This window comes from Phycodurus eques, chromosome 13 (assembly GCF_024500275.1).
Source record: "Phycodurus eques isolate BA_2022a chromosome 13, UOR_Pequ_1.1, whole genome shotgun sequence".
Taxonomy (NCBI): Eukaryota; Metazoa; Chordata; class Actinopteri; order Syngnathiformes; family Syngnathidae; genus Phycodurus; species Phycodurus eques.
Window position 1 is genome coordinate 1,447,506 of NC_084537.1, and position 21,478 is coordinate 1,468,983.

Consider the following 21,478-nt stretch of genomic DNA (forward strand, 5'->3'; position numbering starts at 1 on the left):
TTGTCAATTGTAACGCCACCTCTGGTAGCCCTTGCGGTGGATAGAGTTACCACAACCCGGTGTCTTGAGCTTCGGGTATATTCGGGGAATGCTCAATACGCGTGATAAAAAAACGCATTTTTAGCTAAACTATAGTTCCCAACTTGCTGGAAGTTACATGCATGTATTGCATAACATATAAACAATGCAAATATGAATTTTAACTGACCCCATAACATCTTTGTCATCTGACCTTTAACTGCTCATGCTACTTGTGCTGGCAGCAGTGAGTGACAGGCTGTGCTCGTATTTTTATGCTTTCCACATAACCACTTAGGTGAGGTTACTTTTTCAAATGAATAAACAAAGTGTTGCCCATTTTTAGGTCGCCAACATACCTTGCACATCGGCTAGTTAATAGCATTGCACGACATCGCTTTGGAGACGCCGTCATACAAGCGCCGATGCAAACTCGTAGAGTGGCCAGCCGCCTCCATTGCCAGTCCTGAGCCGGGAAGAAGAGCAGCCGCCGGCAACGGCGCGTGCTCCGTGTCACGACTGTGAGTTTCGGTTTCGTTACAGGCCGGGCCAGCTGACAAGGTGCATTTTCTGTTTACTCCCACAACCGGCATCCGGAAGTGGAGCAGCAGCAGCGACTCTGATTGGCTGTTGTCACGCACATTCCCACTGTGTTAGAGCAAGGAAATACGCACACAGTCGATAATCGAGATCGACGAGAAATTCATCAAGATCTTCGACCTCGATGGTATAATCCCGCAACGTTTTTCTCCCCATATACCCATACCAACTAAAGCTTCAAAGGTGTGTTTTGGAGTGTGCGATAGACGTTTCCATATTTTACATATAGGGCTCCCATTTTGTTTCACTCAGTGGATGCATTCTTCTTCACCCATTGCTGAGGGAAACAAGAAGTGTGAGAAGGGCTGTGTTGGAGAAAATAAGAGTGGGATTGGGAAAGAATGACAAATTGAAACAGACATGCCCACTGTGATGCAAATATCCCCAAGTGGAAGTTGCTTTCTGTCGTGTTTGGAATCCTGTCATTGAAGTGAGACCTTGAGTAGAGGAGGATGGCATGTAACACAATGAGGCGAGTTTATCATGCTGGGTTGACCAAGGGCGATGCTGCCACGTCCCACAAGCAGGCTGACCAAGAAACCAGAATATGGAAGGGACAACAAACAAAGCATCTTGTATGTTGAATCTATATTTGTTCCAATTGTGTGTGTTTTTGTTGTTTTCATGTATAATGTCATTTTCCCCCCGTGGTTACTCAAGAGAATTTTAAATCATGGCAAGTCTCCCACTTATTTGTTGTAACATAGGATTATCTGTTATTGCTCCTTCTCCATTGTCCTGGGCTCCTCAGAATGTGTTGTTGTAACCCCTCCATATTGATGTCACAAGTTACAGCCAATCCAGTCTGGAAAGAGAAATGTACTGTATTCCTGAATATTTGTATTAAGTTGTTTGTTTTTTCATTTTAACTTTCAATTTAGAAAGAAAGTAATCAAGTAGAGAGACGCATACATGGAGCTTTATTCATTTATGTTATTTTAGTGTTTTAACGACTGAAACATTTCTTATGTCATTACTGTATACTCATGATATTCAACATGCACAACATGTTGTGTAACTGCTCCGTTTGACCTGGTCAGTGTCTTCTGGGGTGATGCTCTCAAATCGAAATGGGAAATTCATGCTGCTCTTCATTTGCACACAGTCTTACTTTTACCTTTACAGTGGATTTGAAACAAAGTAGTAAGGGTAGTCGTACGAGGTTGGTCATAAATTAGGAGGGGGAAAAATTATTTCAGAGTTGTAAGTGACACCTTGACCATGTTGGCTTCCCCTTTCCCCTACCTGCCTCTCGTCTTTCTCATCGAGCTGTGCTCGCTCCTCCCAACCATTTAAAAAATCCCTGTTATGATGTCTCTGCAATCTGGACATCGTATTTTCTTGGCAGATAAACATTTGTATTTAATGTGCATATAAATGGACAAAGAGAAGAGCCGTGCCGCAAAAAACATGATGTGATTTTGTTACGCATACCAACTTGGACTTGCTTCCGCATCGTAAAACACATCCAAAGCTGCCCAATGTTACGGAACGTCCGTATTTTGTCACGGAAATCACTGAACGTTGACTCGTTACGGCCGTAACTGTGATTGTTCCTGATATTGGAAAAAAATAAAAAATCCAGCATCTGACATTACCTTCACGTTCACATTAAACAGCTGCTTGGTGCACGACACTTTATTATGCTCCCCTGGCTGCCGAACTTCAGAGGTGAAGGTTCTCTTTGCGTCCGGTGTCAACGCATTGTGGCTGACTGATCATCTCCTCCATGGTAGAGAATAAGCTACGCTTCTTACCATGCTTGTGTCACGAAGGGAGGACAAGGAGTGGCTAGGTGAAGACGATGTCAAAGCCACGTTAATTGCTAAGCTATCGAGTCATGCGGTCGCAAAACATCGAAATAAGTGACCTGGTGATACAGTACAGAGTAACCAACAAAATAATAGGCCAATTTTTACATGTTTAGAGATAGAAATATAAAATAATACACATCTGAACCGGAAATGAATTAGAATGTCACTGTACACGTCACTTCAGAACGTGAGTAGGTTAAAGTATATTATTATTATTATTAATAAAAATTTGTAATCTAAGTTAAGATAACCTTTATTGTCCCACAATGGGGGAATTTGCATCGTTTCAGCAGCAATTGCGGATATAGGTAATATAAATGCTATATAAATAGCTTGCAAGAGAAGACGTGCGAGTACATTGCACAAAATCGAAACCAAAACTATTGTTCATACATAAACTATCCAATTCAGTCCATCAGCAATGTTATTTGTTTGTTTGCCAAATAGAGTGCTGATTTTTAAATTTCACATTTGCGATCTGATTAATCTGCTTTAGTAGACTGGCTTGTTTTTTTTATTTTATTTTTTATTTTTTTATTTTTTATTACCAGGGTTGAAAACAGAATAGTCAGAATGCGAATTAATCCATAGACACAGATATTTTTTATGATGGAATGTCCAAATCTCATAGACTACTACTTTGATTCAGGCTGCAACTGCATCCGCCGTTACAAGGTTGATGTAAAGAAAAACAAATGACAAATATTGAAGCCATAATTTATTAATGATTATGATTACAAAATTCATTCAAACAATATACTTCGGTTCAGATCAGTATATTTCAGGACCCAAGATATGAGAGATATTCAATATATATATTAATTTAGATAATAATTAATAAAGAGATATTAAATTAATTGTAATTAGTAAATATGTTTAATTGCAGCAGTGGAACAGTAATTGAAGACTAATTTGGTGTGAATGTGAGTTAGAATGTTTGTTTTTCTATCCAGGCAAATATTTCTTTGCCTGATGCACATATTTGAAGATTGGACATGTCAGAGTCCTTTTCAAGTCATCCATGAATAATTTACATCCTGCCAAAGCTACTTTGAGACAATGTTCAAGACTCCTTTTCATTTGAAAACAGAGAAATTGGCATGCCAGCATCTGTCCGCGCTTGAGCGACTGAATCGATGGACTGATGACTGACTGACAATATTACAGCCTTGTGCCGATCGCTGAAGGACATCTAGGGAAAGTGGGAGATCAGTTAAAGAATAAGACTTACCTAGGTGACAGACATCTGAAGGCAGCAAACAGTAACGAATGATTATTCATCATCATATGGACAAACTAGGAGTATGAAATTGAGTTCAGTGCGAAGGATGATTTTAGAAGCTCTCCACTCTGTCTTTATATTCCATTGCCGTGGCGTGAATAAAACAGTCAGTATATCGAGCAGCTTTTTCAGAGACGCATGATTTGGACTCCACTCGTCCATGACTGGTTGTTGTTGAACAGAAATGCATTCCATTTGTGATATTTGACGAAAAGAATAACAGTAAATACCTTCTCACTATGTTAGCTTCTTATGCTATCTTGTTATCCACTGAAGGTTAGCTACCATTTGCATGTGCAACTTCAAACATGCATGGCCAAATTAAAGATGTAATCACGTTGTCTCCTCGTGCTGATTCAAGAAAAACTGAGGAGTCAGAATGTGCAACCAAATCTGCTAATGCTTTTTCAGTATTGTGATTGGCCAACATCTGCTTAAGAGCAGACAAATGTGTTTTCATGTGAGCAGACTTTGTTGTTTGAGTATGCCGTCCACGTTGCTCTCCACAAGTCCTTTGCCCACCTGGATTAAAACCATTAGGTGCCAATGCTGTTCTTAGACTCTACTTCAGCATTCAACACAATCATTCCTCAACAGTTTGTACAAAAACTCAATCACTCGGTAGTCAATGCATCTCTTTGCAACTGGGTGCTGGAAATTCTCACAGGAAGACCACAAAACATGAAAGCAGCTCTTCAAAAACCATCACACTGAGCACAGGGTGTGCGCTCAGCCTGCTGCTTTTTACGCTGCTCACCCACAACATTCACAAGCAAAGATGAGGCGAGGTTCACCTCTTTGTCAACAAGTGCGTGATAAAATAGTCAAAACAGTTTAAGGACAATGTTCATCAACGTACGATTGCAAGGAATTTAGGCATTTCATCAGCTACGTTCCATAATATCATCAAAAGATTCAGAAAATCTGGAGAAATCACTGCATGTAAGCGGCAAGGCCGAAAACCAAAATTGATTGCCTGTGACCTTCGATCCCCCAGTCCGCACGGCATCAAAAGCCGACATCAATGTGTAAAGGATATCACCACTTGAGCTCAGGAACACTTCAGAAAACCAATGTCAGTAAATACAGTTCGGCGCTACATCTGTAAGTGTACTCTTCATTTAATGGAGCATGAGGACCCCCAAGTGGTGATCAAAGACACTGCCAGTTTGACTCCTCGTGACTGCATACCACACTGTGGAAGTGAACAATAAAATAAGATTTAAGAAATCCCATATTTGTACCAAACAAACCAAACCTATATGCATAGTCTAAATGTATAACTTGATTTCTGTGTCACAAACGTGTTGATTCTACAGGTCTGACTCCGAGAGTACTTGAGAAGAACTGTACCACTGGGTTCGAAGCCAAGCAGTACGCAATGATGTTGTATTGAATAATAAGTAGTTGATTTGCCACAACTAAAGTTGATACAATCTTTTTTTTTTTTCTCCGTGTGAGACAGTTTCAAAGTTGGGAATCGTTTATTTGGAAATGTGTTGAGTTTCAACCCGTGAGGGTGTGATTCACGCATATAGAATTAAAGTTAACATAGAAACCCGAGTCGATGGGCGTGGTCTCCTTCTCCATCTCAGGAGTACAAAAGCCTCGACATCCCTTCGGTTCGCTCTCTCTCGCCTCCTGCTCAGCCTCCCCGCTCTCCTCTTGGCTTCGGCCAACCCCCCCAACACAAATTTTCCTTGGTTGGTCACCACGTGGCGCACAAAGTCCGGAGCACGACGAAGGCTCTGTCCGATGAGAAGCTGCTTCTGTTTTTTCCCATACGGGACTTGTTCACGCTGGCCCAGGAGAGACACTCCCGGCATCCCAACAAGTTACGCTTGTGCGTGGCTAGCAACAAGTCCAAACGGCAGAAAAAGTTACGAGCGCACTCACATGAACAACAACTTTCTTTTTCTCGCCCTCTTTTGTTTTTCCTTTTGGTGCATCATCGTCCTCAGAAAAACCTGCGTCCTTTCCTCCTGAGAAAACTGAGAAAAGACCATGTGGTCTGCGATTGGGAATAAAATATTGTAGTAATTACTAACAAGTACAAATTGGTGCATAGTAACTCGGGGTTAAAGTTAACGACCTCACACGAGTCCCAACTTTATCCTCAATCAACACGCAAGATATTGGCCGCTGTAATCGAGAACGAATTCTACGCCTTCAAAAAGATTGATCGAGGTTTTTCGTCATTTTGTCCTGCTGTAAACTAATCCACGACGTGGTTCCCCATTTTTATACTAACTAAACATCGTTTTTTGTAACATTCGCCCATTTCACTTGAAACGGACCCCTGGGGAATGAAGGAGAACGCAAACGTATCCTCCGACCCCTCAACACATTAATTACATTTTTCTTCAACACCCAATATATATATATATATATGGTCTTGTCTCGGTATAAAATAATGAGCGCACGCGCGACACACATTATCACTAAGCAAACAGCTTCTTCAGTCATTTAAGTGAATAAGGCAAATAATGTTGCTGTAGGGCCCAATGCATGTGTTCTTGGTTTTTGAGCAGTTCAAAATTGAAATGGTGGCAGGTGTGTGTGGAATCCCACATATTAATATTCTTTTATTTGATTTGACATTTGTGTTCTCTTTTTTTTTTTAAATCAGAAGTTACTCACAAGTTACTCGAGTAGTTTTTTCCACTGAGTACTTTAATACTCTTACTCAAGTATATATTTGGAGGACTACTTTTTACTTTACTTGAGTCATATTATTCTAAATCTACAGTAGTCTTACTTGTGTACAATATTTGCCTACTCTACCCACCTCTGTATATATAGGATTTTGCAAGTGCATTCAGTGTCTGAATGACGTTACAGGTTGATTCAGATGCTTCATTAATGTTTTTTTTTTTTTTTTTTTCATTACATCAAAATTGATGCAAATACATTCTTACATATGAAGAGGGAAGACAGAGAAGGACAACTAAAAGAAGGAGGCAGAGGCTGAAAAGAAGAAAAATAAGCGAAGTGTGAAAGCATATTCAACAATCGATGCTGCGTTTTTTTTATTCAACGTGTGAGAAGACAGCCGAGGGGAGAAAAGCAGAATATAGGAGTGATTCTTTGACAGCAAAGAAAGCATCAGAGAGCTCCACTGAGGTCAGAAATGTAACCCTGCATTGAAAGTCCCCACTTGATGTTCCACAGGGCTCTTTGTGTAACCACAAGCATTATAACAAAAAAAAAAAAAAGAAATGCTGGGTTTGAAGAATAAATTCAAACTCAACAAAGAAAGGCAAAATATAGCTAAGTGATGAAAAGGGGAAGTTGTCTGTTTAAAAAAAAGACAAAAATCTCCTCTCTTATGGCCTTATATAAATGCAGTGCTGTTCAATAAATAATCTTTTCATGAAAATAATAATTGACATACATATACATATATATATATATATATATATATATATATATATATATATATATATATATGAAAATGCTTTGCCACTGGCAACTAGGATTTTGGCAACAGTTGACATTTTAATGACAGAAAAAAACTTTGAATGCTAATTGACACCTTTATTTATAAATATATAATGTCACAATGTCGGATGTCTTGTTTTCTATAACTCACTTTTTTTCCACTTTCTCTTATCTAACCGTTTACGGATTTATTTAGCTCGAATGGGTGTCTGTAAAAGACGTACTGTACTTGGTTCCTTCGAGAATAATATTGGCATTGACACCAAAAGCTGGCACTAGTGTCTACAATATTCCAATTAGACATTGGACAAAACATTTGTTGGGTCTCTTTAGAAAAACAAACAAACTTTGAAGCCTCTCATCTTTACAAGCCTTTTTACCAAACTCCATTACCAGCTCGTGCAGTGCTCTCCCTCTTTCTCTGTCTAAGACAGTCATTTTTCCATCCTCGGGAGTTCAACGGCTTGCTCAAGAATATGGTCAGCGCTCGGGCAGCGGACAATAACTAGTCTCGGCAAGGATTTCTGTCATGGAATTTTATGGTTGGGGGTTCTTAAACTTTGACCCCTGTGATTGACCGGGACTGCATCCAGGGTGTACCCTGCCTCTCGACCAAAGTCAGCCGGGAAAAGCTCCAGCGCACCCATGCCCCAAATGAGAACAAGCAGAAGATAAGTATTTTGAGTTCATGTATTTGTTTTCTACAACAACATTTAAGAAGCTAAAGTGGACCAAGTCAATTGAATAGGTAAAATAAAGTTGTTCCAATATACTGTCTGTGGTAACATGATATGAATTGATCAGCCTTCCTTATATCATTATGGAAACCCAGAGCACACGAGGAGACGGCAGAATTGTCTTCCTGCTGGTTTGTTTGGCTGTTGCTATCCAATTTGAAAGGTGCATTGCACCTCCTGCAAGACTGCAGTGGAGCAGTATCGACTGAAAGATTTTTTTGAGCAGCTCTGTGATTGACTGGCGCTCAGTCCAGGGGTCCCCTCACGCAAAGTCAGCTGGGAAATATTCCAGTTCACCCAGGACCGTGAACGCGATACGCAGTCGAAAATGAAAGAGTCAATATCATTTGAGCAGTTAAGATATAGTGTCAGCTCATGGAGTATTATATTTTTTTCCCAGTACCAACCATGGTGTAGTGTGTAGAGGATAAAGAGAAAGAAACAATATTGTTACACATATTCCCACTCGAGGGATTCCCAAAAAAAATCCCCAACAACACCAATGGCATCAATCAAATATCCAGCTTGCCAAAAATAGGTAGAGGCAATTAAATTTATAGAAAAAACATTTATAGACAAAGCAAAGAAGAACAAAAGGCAAATTGAAGGAAGGGAGGCTCATGCAACTGTACTGTAAATAGAATTTGAATATCCAAATTAAATGTTCATAACAAATAAATAAACAGAAGACAAAAATATGGCCATGTCGGTATATTTTTTTCACTGTCCATTCCGCCTTCTTCATTTTTCCTTCTAAAATCCAACCAGCTGAGATGAAGCTTAATCCTTGCCTTTTCCCCTGTCTGGCATGTGGTTGTTGTGTCTTGTTTTCATTGAGATGAACTGCGGTGGACAACCTGTTCAGCAGTATATTATGATCTACTGTATTAAAAGCTGCAAGGAGAACCAACAAGACCAGAATTGACACCTTTCCAGAGTCAGTATTCAACCTTATATTTTTGACAGATGGGAAAAGACCCGAAGACCCGCCCCTCCTACCCTCAAACAAAAAGACACGTGCACACCCACACACACACACACATCATCCATACAAACGCACACATTGCATACATACTAACTGTGAGTAGCTATATGGCTGAGTGAAAATAGGTGTTTATTATTTTCTAGTGGATAACACACCTGGTGATGAATTGGGCCATGGTATCTTTTAGAACAGAGGCCACTATTTGAGGAAAAAGGATACACTTTTTGAAATGCCTGCATTTAGGTAAATATAGGACTATTTGCAGCACAGTGTTCAAGGCTTAGTCTCCCACCAACCATATACATACTGAAAGTGTCCAAGGTGATCCAGTCGCAAGTGGACAGCACTAAGCACACCATGTTATAGCTGGCTTTAGAATGCGGTCCACATACCTCTCAAGAGACCACTTGGATCACACTCTTTACTCGGTGCAAATAGCACAACTCAACAAGAAAGCTTTACCACATCTCTGTGACAATATAAACAATGTGGGAGAGGGTGAAGTGGTTGTTATGTGAAGCATTATTGCGAGTGCTCTAAAATCCTGCATACACAAGTGCAAATGTTCCTCTTCTAAATAATCACACAATATTTTACAGAGGTTTCATATCAATTTTATGGATGCTCTTGCTTATTCTTCTTGGTTATCATGTTTTGCTATGTATTGAAATTTGATATGCTTATTTAAATGGGTAACTGTAATTTTAGCTTTACACATTACATGGTCATTATTTTACAAAAAGCCCAAGGTTAATATTTTAGATTCCTCATAAGGTTTCGTATGTATTAGTTTAGCAGAGAAGTACCATAATTTATAGTATAGTATAGTACGCACCCCTAAAGTTGACCACAAAATTCTGGAAAACCCTTCTACCCATGTATAATGCATTTTTACAATGCATGATTTTGCTTCTACCCTTATGATGAAAACATGAAGTATTATCTGTATTTTGTTAGTTTTTTCAAATAATTATTCTGAAGTTAAACACACAATTGTGCTCATATGTTTGATTACCCAGTCAGATTTTGGAAGGTGGGTACAATTCTTTAAAGAAAACATGAAGGACCAGGGAAACACATTTAATTTTATTTTATTTGGATTCAAATTAAACGGTCAAGCATTTCAGAAAGGTATTATCATTAAACAAAACATAACCATGAAGAAATTAATGATGATTGTTGTTCAGTCAAAAGTCATATTTAAAAGAATAAAAAAATTCACAAATTCTGCCAGGGTATGTAAACTTATGAGCACAACTGTACATATATGCAGTCCCATGTACCCCTGTCATATTGCAATGATAGTATAGGCTACACCTTTTTTATAACTACTAGGTGGCAGTGGCATATTGGAATGAAAGTGTACAGCTTTTTCATAGCCACTAGATGGCGGCATACATTTATAAAATGTGAACGTTTTTTTCCATTTGCCCCTGTACCTATGTATAATTCGCACTATTGACTTTTGACAATTTCTTTTTGGAGGGGGGGAAATGCGCATTATACACAAGAAATTACGGTATGTTATTTTTGGAAGCGAAAAGTCTTGGCCCAACAGCTAAACAACAAGGGTTGATAATGGAGTGTGTTGAACCAACTCTTGCAGCAAACCACTTGCACTTGGTTTGAAAAGTATTTTTGAGTTTACGATTTCAGAATTTCAATTTCAATAGTAGACCACCCTTGTTTCTTCAATTTCTTGTTCATTTTAATCCTTGGCATCTCTAAAGGGAGCTTACCTGAAGAATACGATGAACACAACAAAAATACAGCTGTTTCCATCATACTTATTTATACTTTATATTGTCTTATTTGACATGCTTAAGCTTAATTATATTCCCAATGATTTGGGTTATTATCAAGAAAACCATGGAAAATGGCGAGATATCAGGTGTCATGGCCATGTGTTTCAAGTTGTTTTTCTTTGTGTTGCAGTGTCTGGGTGGGCGTGGACATCAGTGACGCACCTGTCATGCATTATAATCATCTGCCTTTTTAGGGGGCACCGTGACAGTGTGTGGGCATCGGAATATTCACTCGTTTTTTAGTTCCTTTAGTTTCGTATGTCCCGCCATCATATGCTCTGCCATTTAAGTAAAATTGTTTGGACCTCTGACCTGGAGTCTATTTTTTGGGATCTGCCCTTACGGCATTGCCGATCGTGACAGAATATTCCGACCAGAAATGAATCCCACAAACTCGGACTTTTTTCGCCACGCGTTGGCAAGTCAGGGACATTTGATAGGAAGACACGAGACATCGTTACGTCTCAGTACACTGAGTTCTCGGGTTGATCAGGTGTGTGCACTTGGATTACCTCCGGTTCTGGCAAAAGCACCCACCACCAACACGGTGGCCGCGGTGCCACCCGCCAGGGAAGCTTGTCTCCCTAAGCCACCTCGTTATGCTGGGGAGCTTGGCGGCTGCGGTAAATTTATTTTTCAATGTACCCTAGTATTTGACCAACTACCGGTCACGTATGCCCAGGATAAGACGAAGGTGGCTTTTATAATGAGTCTATTTACGGCTCAGGCGGCATCGTGGGCGATGGCGGTCAGCAGCGCCAACCCACCGTTACGTTCCTCCTTCCCGGCATTCGAATTTGAACTGAGGAGAGTTTTTGATCACCCCATCAAGGGCAAGGAAGCCGGTAGCCGGTTGTTGGACCATTCCCAGGGGGACTTGTCAGTAGCAGAATACTCCATTCCGTTCCGCATCCTGGCAGCAGAAAGTGGATTCGACGATGTTGCGTTGAGCGGCATTTTTCGTCGGGGACTCTGTCCTGCCGTCAAAGATGAGTTGGCGGCCCAGGAAGAGACCACTAATTTGGAGGAGTTGATCGGACTAGCCATTAGACTGGACAATCGACTGAGGGAACGGCAGCGCGAGCGGGCGGCTGAACGGCGCTTTTTTTTTGAGTCCGCTGCCCCGGGACATTCTTCATCTGCCATGGAAGACGCCACCTGTGTTCTTCCATCCACCTCGGCGTCGACGAGGGAGCCGGCCCTGGCCGTGGAGGAGCCGATGCAACTCGGCGGGGGGCGACTGGCGGAGACGGAACGTTGGAGACGCATGAGAGCGGGGGCGTGTCTGTACTGCGGCCGACCAGGACACAAGGTATCCACCTGCATGGCGAGACCTTCACGGGGAAGTGACGCTACGCGTTCCAAGCAGAGCGGCCAGGTGGTGGTGACAGCGCCTTCTGCCACCGGAAAGAACGTCTCATCGTGTGAGTATTTTTATGAAGACTTGGTATTGAGAACCAATACCAATTGAGAACTGGATCGAACAACAGGAGACTGCAATTGCTGGGCGAAGTATCGGGATTTGGCGGCAGTGTGAAGGTTTCCGCGTTGATTGACTCCGGAGCTGATGAGTGTTTTGTGGACTCCTGTGTGATAGAGAATCTAATTTGTCCACTGTACAGACTTAGCAAACCGAGAAAGGTTCTTGATTTGGATGGGCGTCTCCTGGCGGTTACAACACATATTACGGCTCCTCTGTGTTTAAAGCTCTCTGGTAACCATATCGAATCGCGGTGATTTTTTGTAATGCCCTGTCAATCTGCTCCAGTTGTGCTGGGATTAACGTGGTTAAAACTTCATAATCCAGATATTAATTGGGATCAACTACAGATTGTGAATTGGAGCCTATTTTGTCATTCTCATTGTCTGCAGTCTGCCATGTTGACTACCACCCCCCGTGTTCAAGACGAGCACATCGAATTGGCTGAAGTACCGGCTGAGTATCATGATTTGCAACAAGTGTTCAGGAAGGATCGCGCCCAGTCTTTGCCTCCGCATCATCCATACGACTGTTCCGTAGAGTTGATTCCCGAGGCTCCACTACCATGTGCGAGGCTGTATCAGATTTCCAAGCCTGAGCAAGAGGCATTAAATAATTATATTTCCACTTCGCTAGCTGCTGGGTTGATTCGTCCCTCATCGTCGCCAGTGAGCGCCGGATTTTTTTTTATCGATAAAAAGGACGGGACCCTGCGACCCTGTGTCGATTTCCGGGGTCTTAACGACATCACGATACAAAATAAGTATCCTCTCCCGCTGTTGGACTCGGCGTTTGACCCTATGCAGTCTGCAGAGGTGTTCACAAAATTAGATCTGCGAAATGCCTATTACCTGGTGAGGATGAAGGAGGGAGATGAGTGGAAGACTGCGTTCAATACTCCATTAGGTCATTTTGAGTACTTAGTCATGCCTTTTGGACTCACGAATGCACCCGCTGTGTTTCAGTGTCTTATTAATGATGTGCTCCGGGACATGATAAATGTATTCTGTTTTGTGTACTTGGACGACATCTTAATCTTTTCCCGTGATCTATGTGAACATCGCCAACATGTCCTCATGGTGTTGCAGCGCTTGATGGAAAACCGTCTTTACGTCAAGGCTGAGAAGTGTGAGTTCCATGCGGAGTCGGTACAGTTTTTGGGGTTCATTGTGGAGAAGGGCCAGCTTCGGGCCGATCCAGCCAGGATCCAGGCTGTGGTTGATTGGCCAACTCCAACATCTAGGAAGCAGTTGCAGAGGTTTTTGAGTTTTGCTAATTTTTATAGGCGATTTACACGGGATTACAGCCTTAAAGTGGGACCTCTGATTAGACTGACTTCCAATAAAATATCATTTGTATGGACCCCCTAAGGCAGAAGTGACTTTTGATCATATTAAATAATTGTTTGTGAAGGCTCCTGTGTTACATCATCCTAATCCTGACATTCCTTTTGTTGTCGAGGTGGACGCATCTGATTCAGGTGTGGGGGCGGTCCTGTCCCAGAGGTCCCCGGTCGACCAGAGGCTGCACCCCTGCGCCTTCTTCTCTAGGCGCCTGAGCCCTGCAGAGGCCAATTACGATGTGGGAAATAGAGAGCTGCTGGCCATTGTCCTGGCGCTGCAGGAGTGGAGGCATTGGCTGGAAGGTACGAGGGAACCTTTTCAAGTTTTCACCGACCACAAGAACCTATCTTACCTCCGGACTGCTAAAAGACTCAACCCCCGTCAAGCACGTTGGGCCCTGTTCCTTACCCGTTTCAATTTCATCATCACTTACCGCCCTGGGTTGAAGAACGGCAAACCTGATGCCTTGTCTAGGCTGCATGGCCCAGCTGCTGTTCAGCCTGTTGTGGAGACCATTCTTCCTGGGACCCGGGTGGTGGGAGCGCTTCAGTGGGAGGTTGAGAAGAAGGTGGAGGAGGCGGGGAGGGACGTCCAGGCCCCGGGAGGTGTTCCTGATGGCAAATTGTTTGTTCCGGTCGTTTTACGTCCAGAGGTGTTGAAGTGGGGGGACACTTCAAGAGTCGCTTGCCATCCTGGGGTCAGTCGGACACTTTTCCTCATTTCCCAACGGTTCTGGTGGCAGGGACTACGCAGGGACGTTAAAGAATATGTTGCGGCATGCTCAGTGTGTGCCCGTAGCAAGATGTCCCATCGTCCTCCAGCTGGTCTTCTTCGTCCACTGCCCATCCCTTCCCGCCCCTGGTCCCACGTCGCCTTGGACTTCATCACGGGCCTTCCGCTGTCTGGAGGGAACTCAGTCATCCTGAGTGTTGTCGACAGATTTTCCACGATGGCCCATTTCGTTGCTCTGCCGAAGCTGCCATCCTCCTTTGAGACTGCTAATCTCCTTGTCGACCATGTCTTCCGAGTTCATGGTATTCCTGCTTATCTGGTGTCTGACAGGGGGCCGCAGTTCGTCTCTCGGGTCTGGAGGTTGTTCTGCAAAGCGCTGGGGGCGTCCTCCAGTCGTTCATCCGGTTTCCACCCGCAGACCAACGGCCAGGCTGAGAGGGCGAATCAAGATGTGGCGGCTGCTCTTCACTGTGTTTGCCATCAGCACCCCTCCTCGTGGTCTTCTCACCTGCCTTGGGTGGAATATGCGCATAACACCCTCGTTTGCTCTGCTACTGGACAGTCTCCTTTCATGACTGCATACGGTTACCAGCCGCCGTTGTTCCCTTCTCAGGAGAGGGAGGTGGTCGTCCTGTCTGTACAGGTCCATCTCCGAAGGGCTCATCGGGTGTGGCGGGATGCAAGGGCGGCCTTGTCCCGTACTGAGGCTCGCAACAGGCAGTTAGCTGATCGTCATCGGATCTCAGCTCCTCCCTATCGTCCTGGTGAGAAGGTCTGGTTGTCCATACGAGATTTGCATTTGGCCGGGGGTTCTAAAAAACTGGGTCCTCGCTATATTGGTCCTTTCGAAATTGACTCTGTTGTCAACCCGGTGGCAGTTAAACATCGGCTCCCTCCCACCATGAAAGTTCACCCGGTATTCCATGTCTCCTTGCTCAAACTGGTTTCCTCCAGCCCCCTGTGTCCTCCAGCGGTGCCTCCTCCTCCTCCTCCGCGGATGGTTGATGGTGAGCCAGTGTACACGGTAGGTGAACTATTGGATTCCAGAAGAAGGGGCAGGGGTGTGCAGTATTTGGTCGACTGGGAGGGTTACGGCCCTGAGGAGCGTTCCTGGGTTCCCCGCTCTTGGATCCTAGATCCGTCCCTCTCTCCACCCGCAGAAGCCGGGTGGTCCACCAGGAGGCGTCATTTGAGGGGGGGATACTGTCATGGCCCTGTGTTTCAAGTTGTTTTTCTTTGTGTTGCAGTGTCTGGGTTGGGCGTGGACATCGGTGACGCACCTGTCATGCATTGTAATCATCAGCCTTTTTAGGGGGCACCGTGACAGTGTGTGGGCCTCGTTTTTGCCCCGTGTTTGCCGCCGTTCTGACCGCTGTCCAAATTTAGGCTCAATACGATTATACCACACGGACCGTTTGTCGTGTCTCCCTGCGTTATCTGTTTTTGATTCTCTCTGGTTGTGAGTTCCTTTAGTTTCGTTTGTCTCGCCATCACATGCTCTGCCATTTAAGTAAAATTGTTCGGACCTCTGACCTGGAGTCTATTTTTTGGGATCTGCCCTTATGGCATTGCCAATCGTGACATCAGGTCTTGTATTTAACTCTTATGAGCCATTTATCTTATCAGCATTGTATTTGTCGAAACAAATTTACCTTTAGTTGTACCAAGCATTAAAAATGAACAAGAAACTGAAAAAACAAGAGTGGTCGAATAGTTTTTTTCCATCACTATAGTTTAATGGCCGTTATGATACCTTGAAATTCTGAAAGTGTAAGCTCAAGACCTTTTCAAACCAAGTGCTATGACAATAACTGGACAGGGCAATTTCACAAATCCATGTGGGAAAGCCTCAATTGAAAAGAGCCATCACCTTAGTAACAAGCAGGGATAAAAGTGAAAAGAAGTTTGAGAAAGGTTTATATTCACCGCTGGGATATTCAAACATACAGTATTGTGTGACCAGTTGTTTTCCACTTGGCCTTGCCGTGTTTGTATTTTGACCGCATACCTCTCAAAATGAACAAAGAAAAATACAAAGCTCCTCTTCATCATTTGCAATGTGACATTTTTCCATTTTCAGATCGGGAAAACAAATCACCTGTAAAAGCACAACTTGACAGATAACCCTCTCCCACATCTCTATCAAAATGTAAACACTGTAGGTGAGGGTTAAGTAGTGGTTATGTGAAGAGTCGGTATGAGTGCAATCACATCCTGCATGGATTAGATATGGGCAGTGTGGACACGCCTGGCCTTCCATTCCTGGAGTTGTTCAATCTTAGTAATCACTACACAACACTGAGGCATCTAGTACACACTCACACTTGTGGAATGGACCCATTTGAAACTGCAATTTTGCAGATAACAGTCCCTGTTGACTTCCATTTCTATTACATCAGCGGTGGGCACACTCACACTAGGAAAGTTCCACCTTCGGCATAATTCCCCCTTCCTCCCACATTGCACTGCACTCATCCCCCTTCAGCATGTTTGCCTGTGCAATCACTTCATAGTACAAACCTGAAGTAACACAACTTTCCTGACTTAATGCATCATTTCAAGTTGTTCCGTTTTATTATGCAGGTTGTTTGGTAATCTTATCAACTGACATGTTGTGTGTGTGTGTGTGTGTGTGTGTGCTCATGCATGAGCAATCGGGCTTGCTGAGGCCAAGGAAGTACACTGCACTTATCGTGTGAAGTGTGACCATGGCATACAAATGGCTGAATGTGAATGCACCCTATGTGTGTATGTAATTTTCATGCTTCCTTTTTTGTTTGATGCTGTGTGTCAGGTGTCACCTGCAGTTTGGTGCTATTAAATAGAAAATGAACGCATTACCCTCACCCAGATCAGAAGAATATTGTTTTGCACACACTCACTCGATGATATTGTCTTTTCTCTACAATAAACAAAAGAAATATGAACTTCATTCCACAAGAAGCAAATACACTGTGGTGAAACAGAAGGAAGATTTCCTCCTTTAAACTGACTGTGAAATGTGAAATGGATTTGTAAACAGGGCTGCCTCAAGGTATCATGCAATGGATTTCGTGTGAACACAGCCTACCTATGATCTGAAAAGCCAACCCTCGGCCAAAGGTTTTGTGCACTGCTGATTTTCTTAGTAAATGTGTTTTCTCAGTCTATCAGTGCTCACTTTTAGCTTGTCGATCAGTGTTGTTTTCGTCGAAATGATTACTGTGATGCCTCTTTATTTCATGACGACAATGTGACGTCGATGAGGAAAACGAGGCTCTTTGATGACTAAATCATGACGAGATGTGTCCCAGGATTCGTTGACGAGACGAAAACACTTTGTACTAAAGACACATGCTGGCTGTATTTTTAGGCAGGCAATATTCGGACAGCTAATCCTTGGGTCGTGACATCACTTTTGAGCAAACGAGTAACTAGAGAGACCGATGACGTTAGGTTCATAATTTAGAAAGTTATGAACCTAAAGTGTGTTAGTTTTCCGACAGAGGTATGTATATTTTCCCAGAGTGTGCATCATTCTGAGGTGAGTTGACATCGACATTCCATGTTTGTCATGTCTGTTTATTGGCGAAGTTAAGACCTCGTGATACGTACCTGTATTCACAAATAGTAGTATTAGCTTCACAATTTTAACTTAGCTCATGACGGAATTTGTGTCTGTATTTCAGACATGTTGCTGTTCCCCACACACACACAAAATGAACAGTAAAGCTTAAGTACAGCGTGTGTGCTGGCATTTTTATTTGATAGTTAAGGCCATTCTATTTTTTTAACATGGAAGTATTTTGTCAAAATTAGGAAATTAATTCTAAAAATTTATGAAATATAAATATGCAAACTTCCCTCTTTTTCCTCCAAACTTAAAAATGCTCATTATGGTCAAACAGTTCAATTTGAGTTTCGTCAGACCACAGGACATGTCTCCAAAAATTAACGTCTTTGTCCCCTGTGTGCATGTGGAAACTCTAATCGGTCTCTTTCAAGTTTCTTCCTGGTAGAGTAGCCTTTCAGCCCATGTCGGAGCAGTACTTGTTTCTCTGTGGATCGTGACACTCTTACCGACTTCAGCCAGCTTCTTCACAAGGTCTTTTGCTTTTGTTCTTGGGTTTATGTGCACATTTCGGACCAAGGCACGTTCATCTCTGGGACACAGAATCCTTCTCTTTCCCTGGCAGTATGATGGCTGGACATTCCCATTGTGTTTATATAATTGCTTCAACAAAAGAATGTGGCACCCAAGGATGAACCAGACTTGTGCAAGCCCACAATTCTCTTCTTGATGTCTTGGCTGATTTCCTTTGACTTTAGTTCTATGATTTTACATGCAAAAAAGCAGTGTTCAGGTCTGCCTTCAAATACATCCACAGGTGTGTTTCTAATCAACTAAAATGTCAATAAACCTATTAGAAGCTTCCAAATATATGAGATCAACTGGGTTTTCCCAAATTGCAGTACAGAGAATGGATGGATGTAAAGGCAGAGTAATGTTATTGTATGTAAAGTTATGACTTTGAAGAAAGTAATACAAAACAGCATTGATTATATTAGCCCCATTACCGGTGGTAATGGACACTTGACGTGCTTCTGACAAGTTCCGTGACATGAGAACATCAGCCACTGTGCAATGACCTCTCCTGTATGGTTAGCTGGGGAAAAAAAGCTGGTTTGAAGGCACAAACTTTTTAACTCCCATTTGTCGATGTAATGTACTGTTCAGCTGAGATCAGGCTCACAGGTTCTGCTGGGCCACAGATCTGTAGTTGTTGTAGTTGTAGGTCGCATCTGTTAGCACCTGGGCCAACATTTTTCCTAATGAAATGTACAAGTCTGGTAGCCCTCTTTTCTGGGGGGGAAAAAAAAAAAAAAACATCCGACCAGGCAAATCATACTTTGGTTCAAATGTCTTCGTAAGATTTTTGAATCTTTTTCACAACACTAACTGGGGCCATGTCTCGGGCGATGTGTCGTCACTGCAGCCGTGATGTCTTTCAAATTTTGACTTTTTAATCACATGGAATTTAATTGTCACTGATAATGTAGTGGTACACTCGCCTGACTTCGGTGCGGGCAGCGTGGCTTCAGTTCCCGCTCAGTGACGGCGTGAATGTGAGTGTGAATGGTTGTCCGTGTCTATATGTGCCCTGCGACTGACTGGAGACCAGTCAGGGTGTAGTCCGCCTTTCACCGATGTCAGCTGGGATAGTCTCCAGCGTCCCGTGACCCTAACCAGGATAAGCGGTGTTGAAAATGGATGGATGGAATTGAATTGGCCAGCCAGAATCATTTGATTCAGTGCTTCCTTTGATGTTATATGTGGCGTAGATGGAGACGTCGACGTGTGGAATTTGAGGCATTCTTAGTTTTTTGGTGGATGGCATTTCAAGTGGTGAAACAAAATCACGGTACCGCTACCTTTGGTGGCAACGGTTTTGCGGCAAATAGCTGGATTTTATTGTTGGTCTTCCTGGTGAAATCCGAACCATTGCCAGCGATAGAGCCAACGCTGTTTTTTTTTTTCGGAACCAAGTCATCCATCTCCATTTTAAATGACCTTTTCGTAAACTCACCTGTTCTATTTACTTTTATACGCGCTCTGCTCTCTCCCCCCCCCCCCACCCCCCCTCCTTTCCTGATACAAAAAGTAGAACAAGTAAAAGTAGTTTTCTGGATGGGCAGGGTAGCAGGCCACTTGTTGTCAGGAGCAGCATTGCGTGAAAGAGGTGAAAGAGAATTACATTCCAATGTCTTCAAACATTACGTAAGGATTTCTACACGATGGTCGCAAAATATTGTCATTTCATACATCTCATGTCCAACAACCGAGTATATTTGATATATCGCTCACCCTGTAGTGAAGTCCGTTTGCTTTGAATTTGTCACCAGAGTCTAACGGTAGCATAGCGATGCACAAGCTCGTTATAACGAGTCATACATCAACAATTCAAAATATGGCTAATATTTACGTTGATAAGAATATTAAGCATTCATTAGTATGAATAACTATGCCTATCCGTACAATTACGTACTTTCTTCTTTGTCCGTTCTGTTGTCTTGTAAGCAAGCTGTTCATCAGTCAGTGGGGGTGGAGTCACATACCCCTTGCTTTCAAGTGAGGTTCCGGACCAGACTTGGTTTAAAGCGGTAAGTAAGCCCTTCCTCTTCACCACGCCAAAGCCTCACAAGAATTGGGACACCCCTTTGTTTTCATGAACGCGCAAAACCAAGGGCTGAGGGGTGAAACGAAGGCTAAGGGGTAGAATTGGGATTGGCCGTAACAGTTAGAGTAAAATTAAAATGGCCTTCAAAAACAACACTGTTGTCGATATCTTTTTCTGAGTTTAATCTAATCTTTACTATACAGTATTAACATCCTCATGACCAATAAATGCCATTGCATTAGATTTTGCAGTCGTGCGTCGCTGCTCAAAAAATAAACAAATAAACTGAAATCTTTAACTGGCAGAGTCATCCAAATTGAAGGAAACATGAAGTATCTGCCACTGTGAGGCAAAGAATTACTTACAAGGCCCCTGCTATGCACTGCATGTGGTCATGTGAGCCCAGAGGTAAGAAACTTCATAGGATAACAGCAGGGAAATTTCTGGCAGCCATAAAAAAAAACTGTTTAAATGAGACAGAGAAGGGGGGTAGCATCAATAAAGTAATCTTTCGTCATAGGCTTAACACAGGCAGAGTCGTAGAATTTACTCTGTATGGGGCCATTACATGGAGAGCCCAGCAAAGCAATTAGATTCTTGAGCAGTGGGGTTTGGGGTTGAGGAATCGACAATGAGATCTCCATGGAGGCAAGGTTAGCTGTGAAAAAAACGTAAAATTGTGTGTGCATGAGTGTGTGTTTCAAGGGAGCAGGAAGAACATCAGATAGTCATTTCTTTGCCTTTTGGATCCTTAACCATTTATGAAAACTGTGTTCATCAGCTTCCACTGCATCATCAACGTTTGCTCACGTTGTAACAGAAAAAACACAAATATGTAGCGCCCGCAGGAAGTAGAAGCACCCCATCAACAACACAATTGGCATCTCTGCAAAGTAAATAAATACATTCAAGGAGTTTCAATTACTGATGCAGTTCTGTTTGATATGGTGGTGAAATATTGAGCTGATTGAGTTATGATGCAGACCTCTGTGAAATGTTAAAATGTTTGAGCAAAGCCTTGTGGTACTTTAACACCTATTTATAATTCAGTGTCTCTGGGATTCATCAATTGAAGGGTTTGGA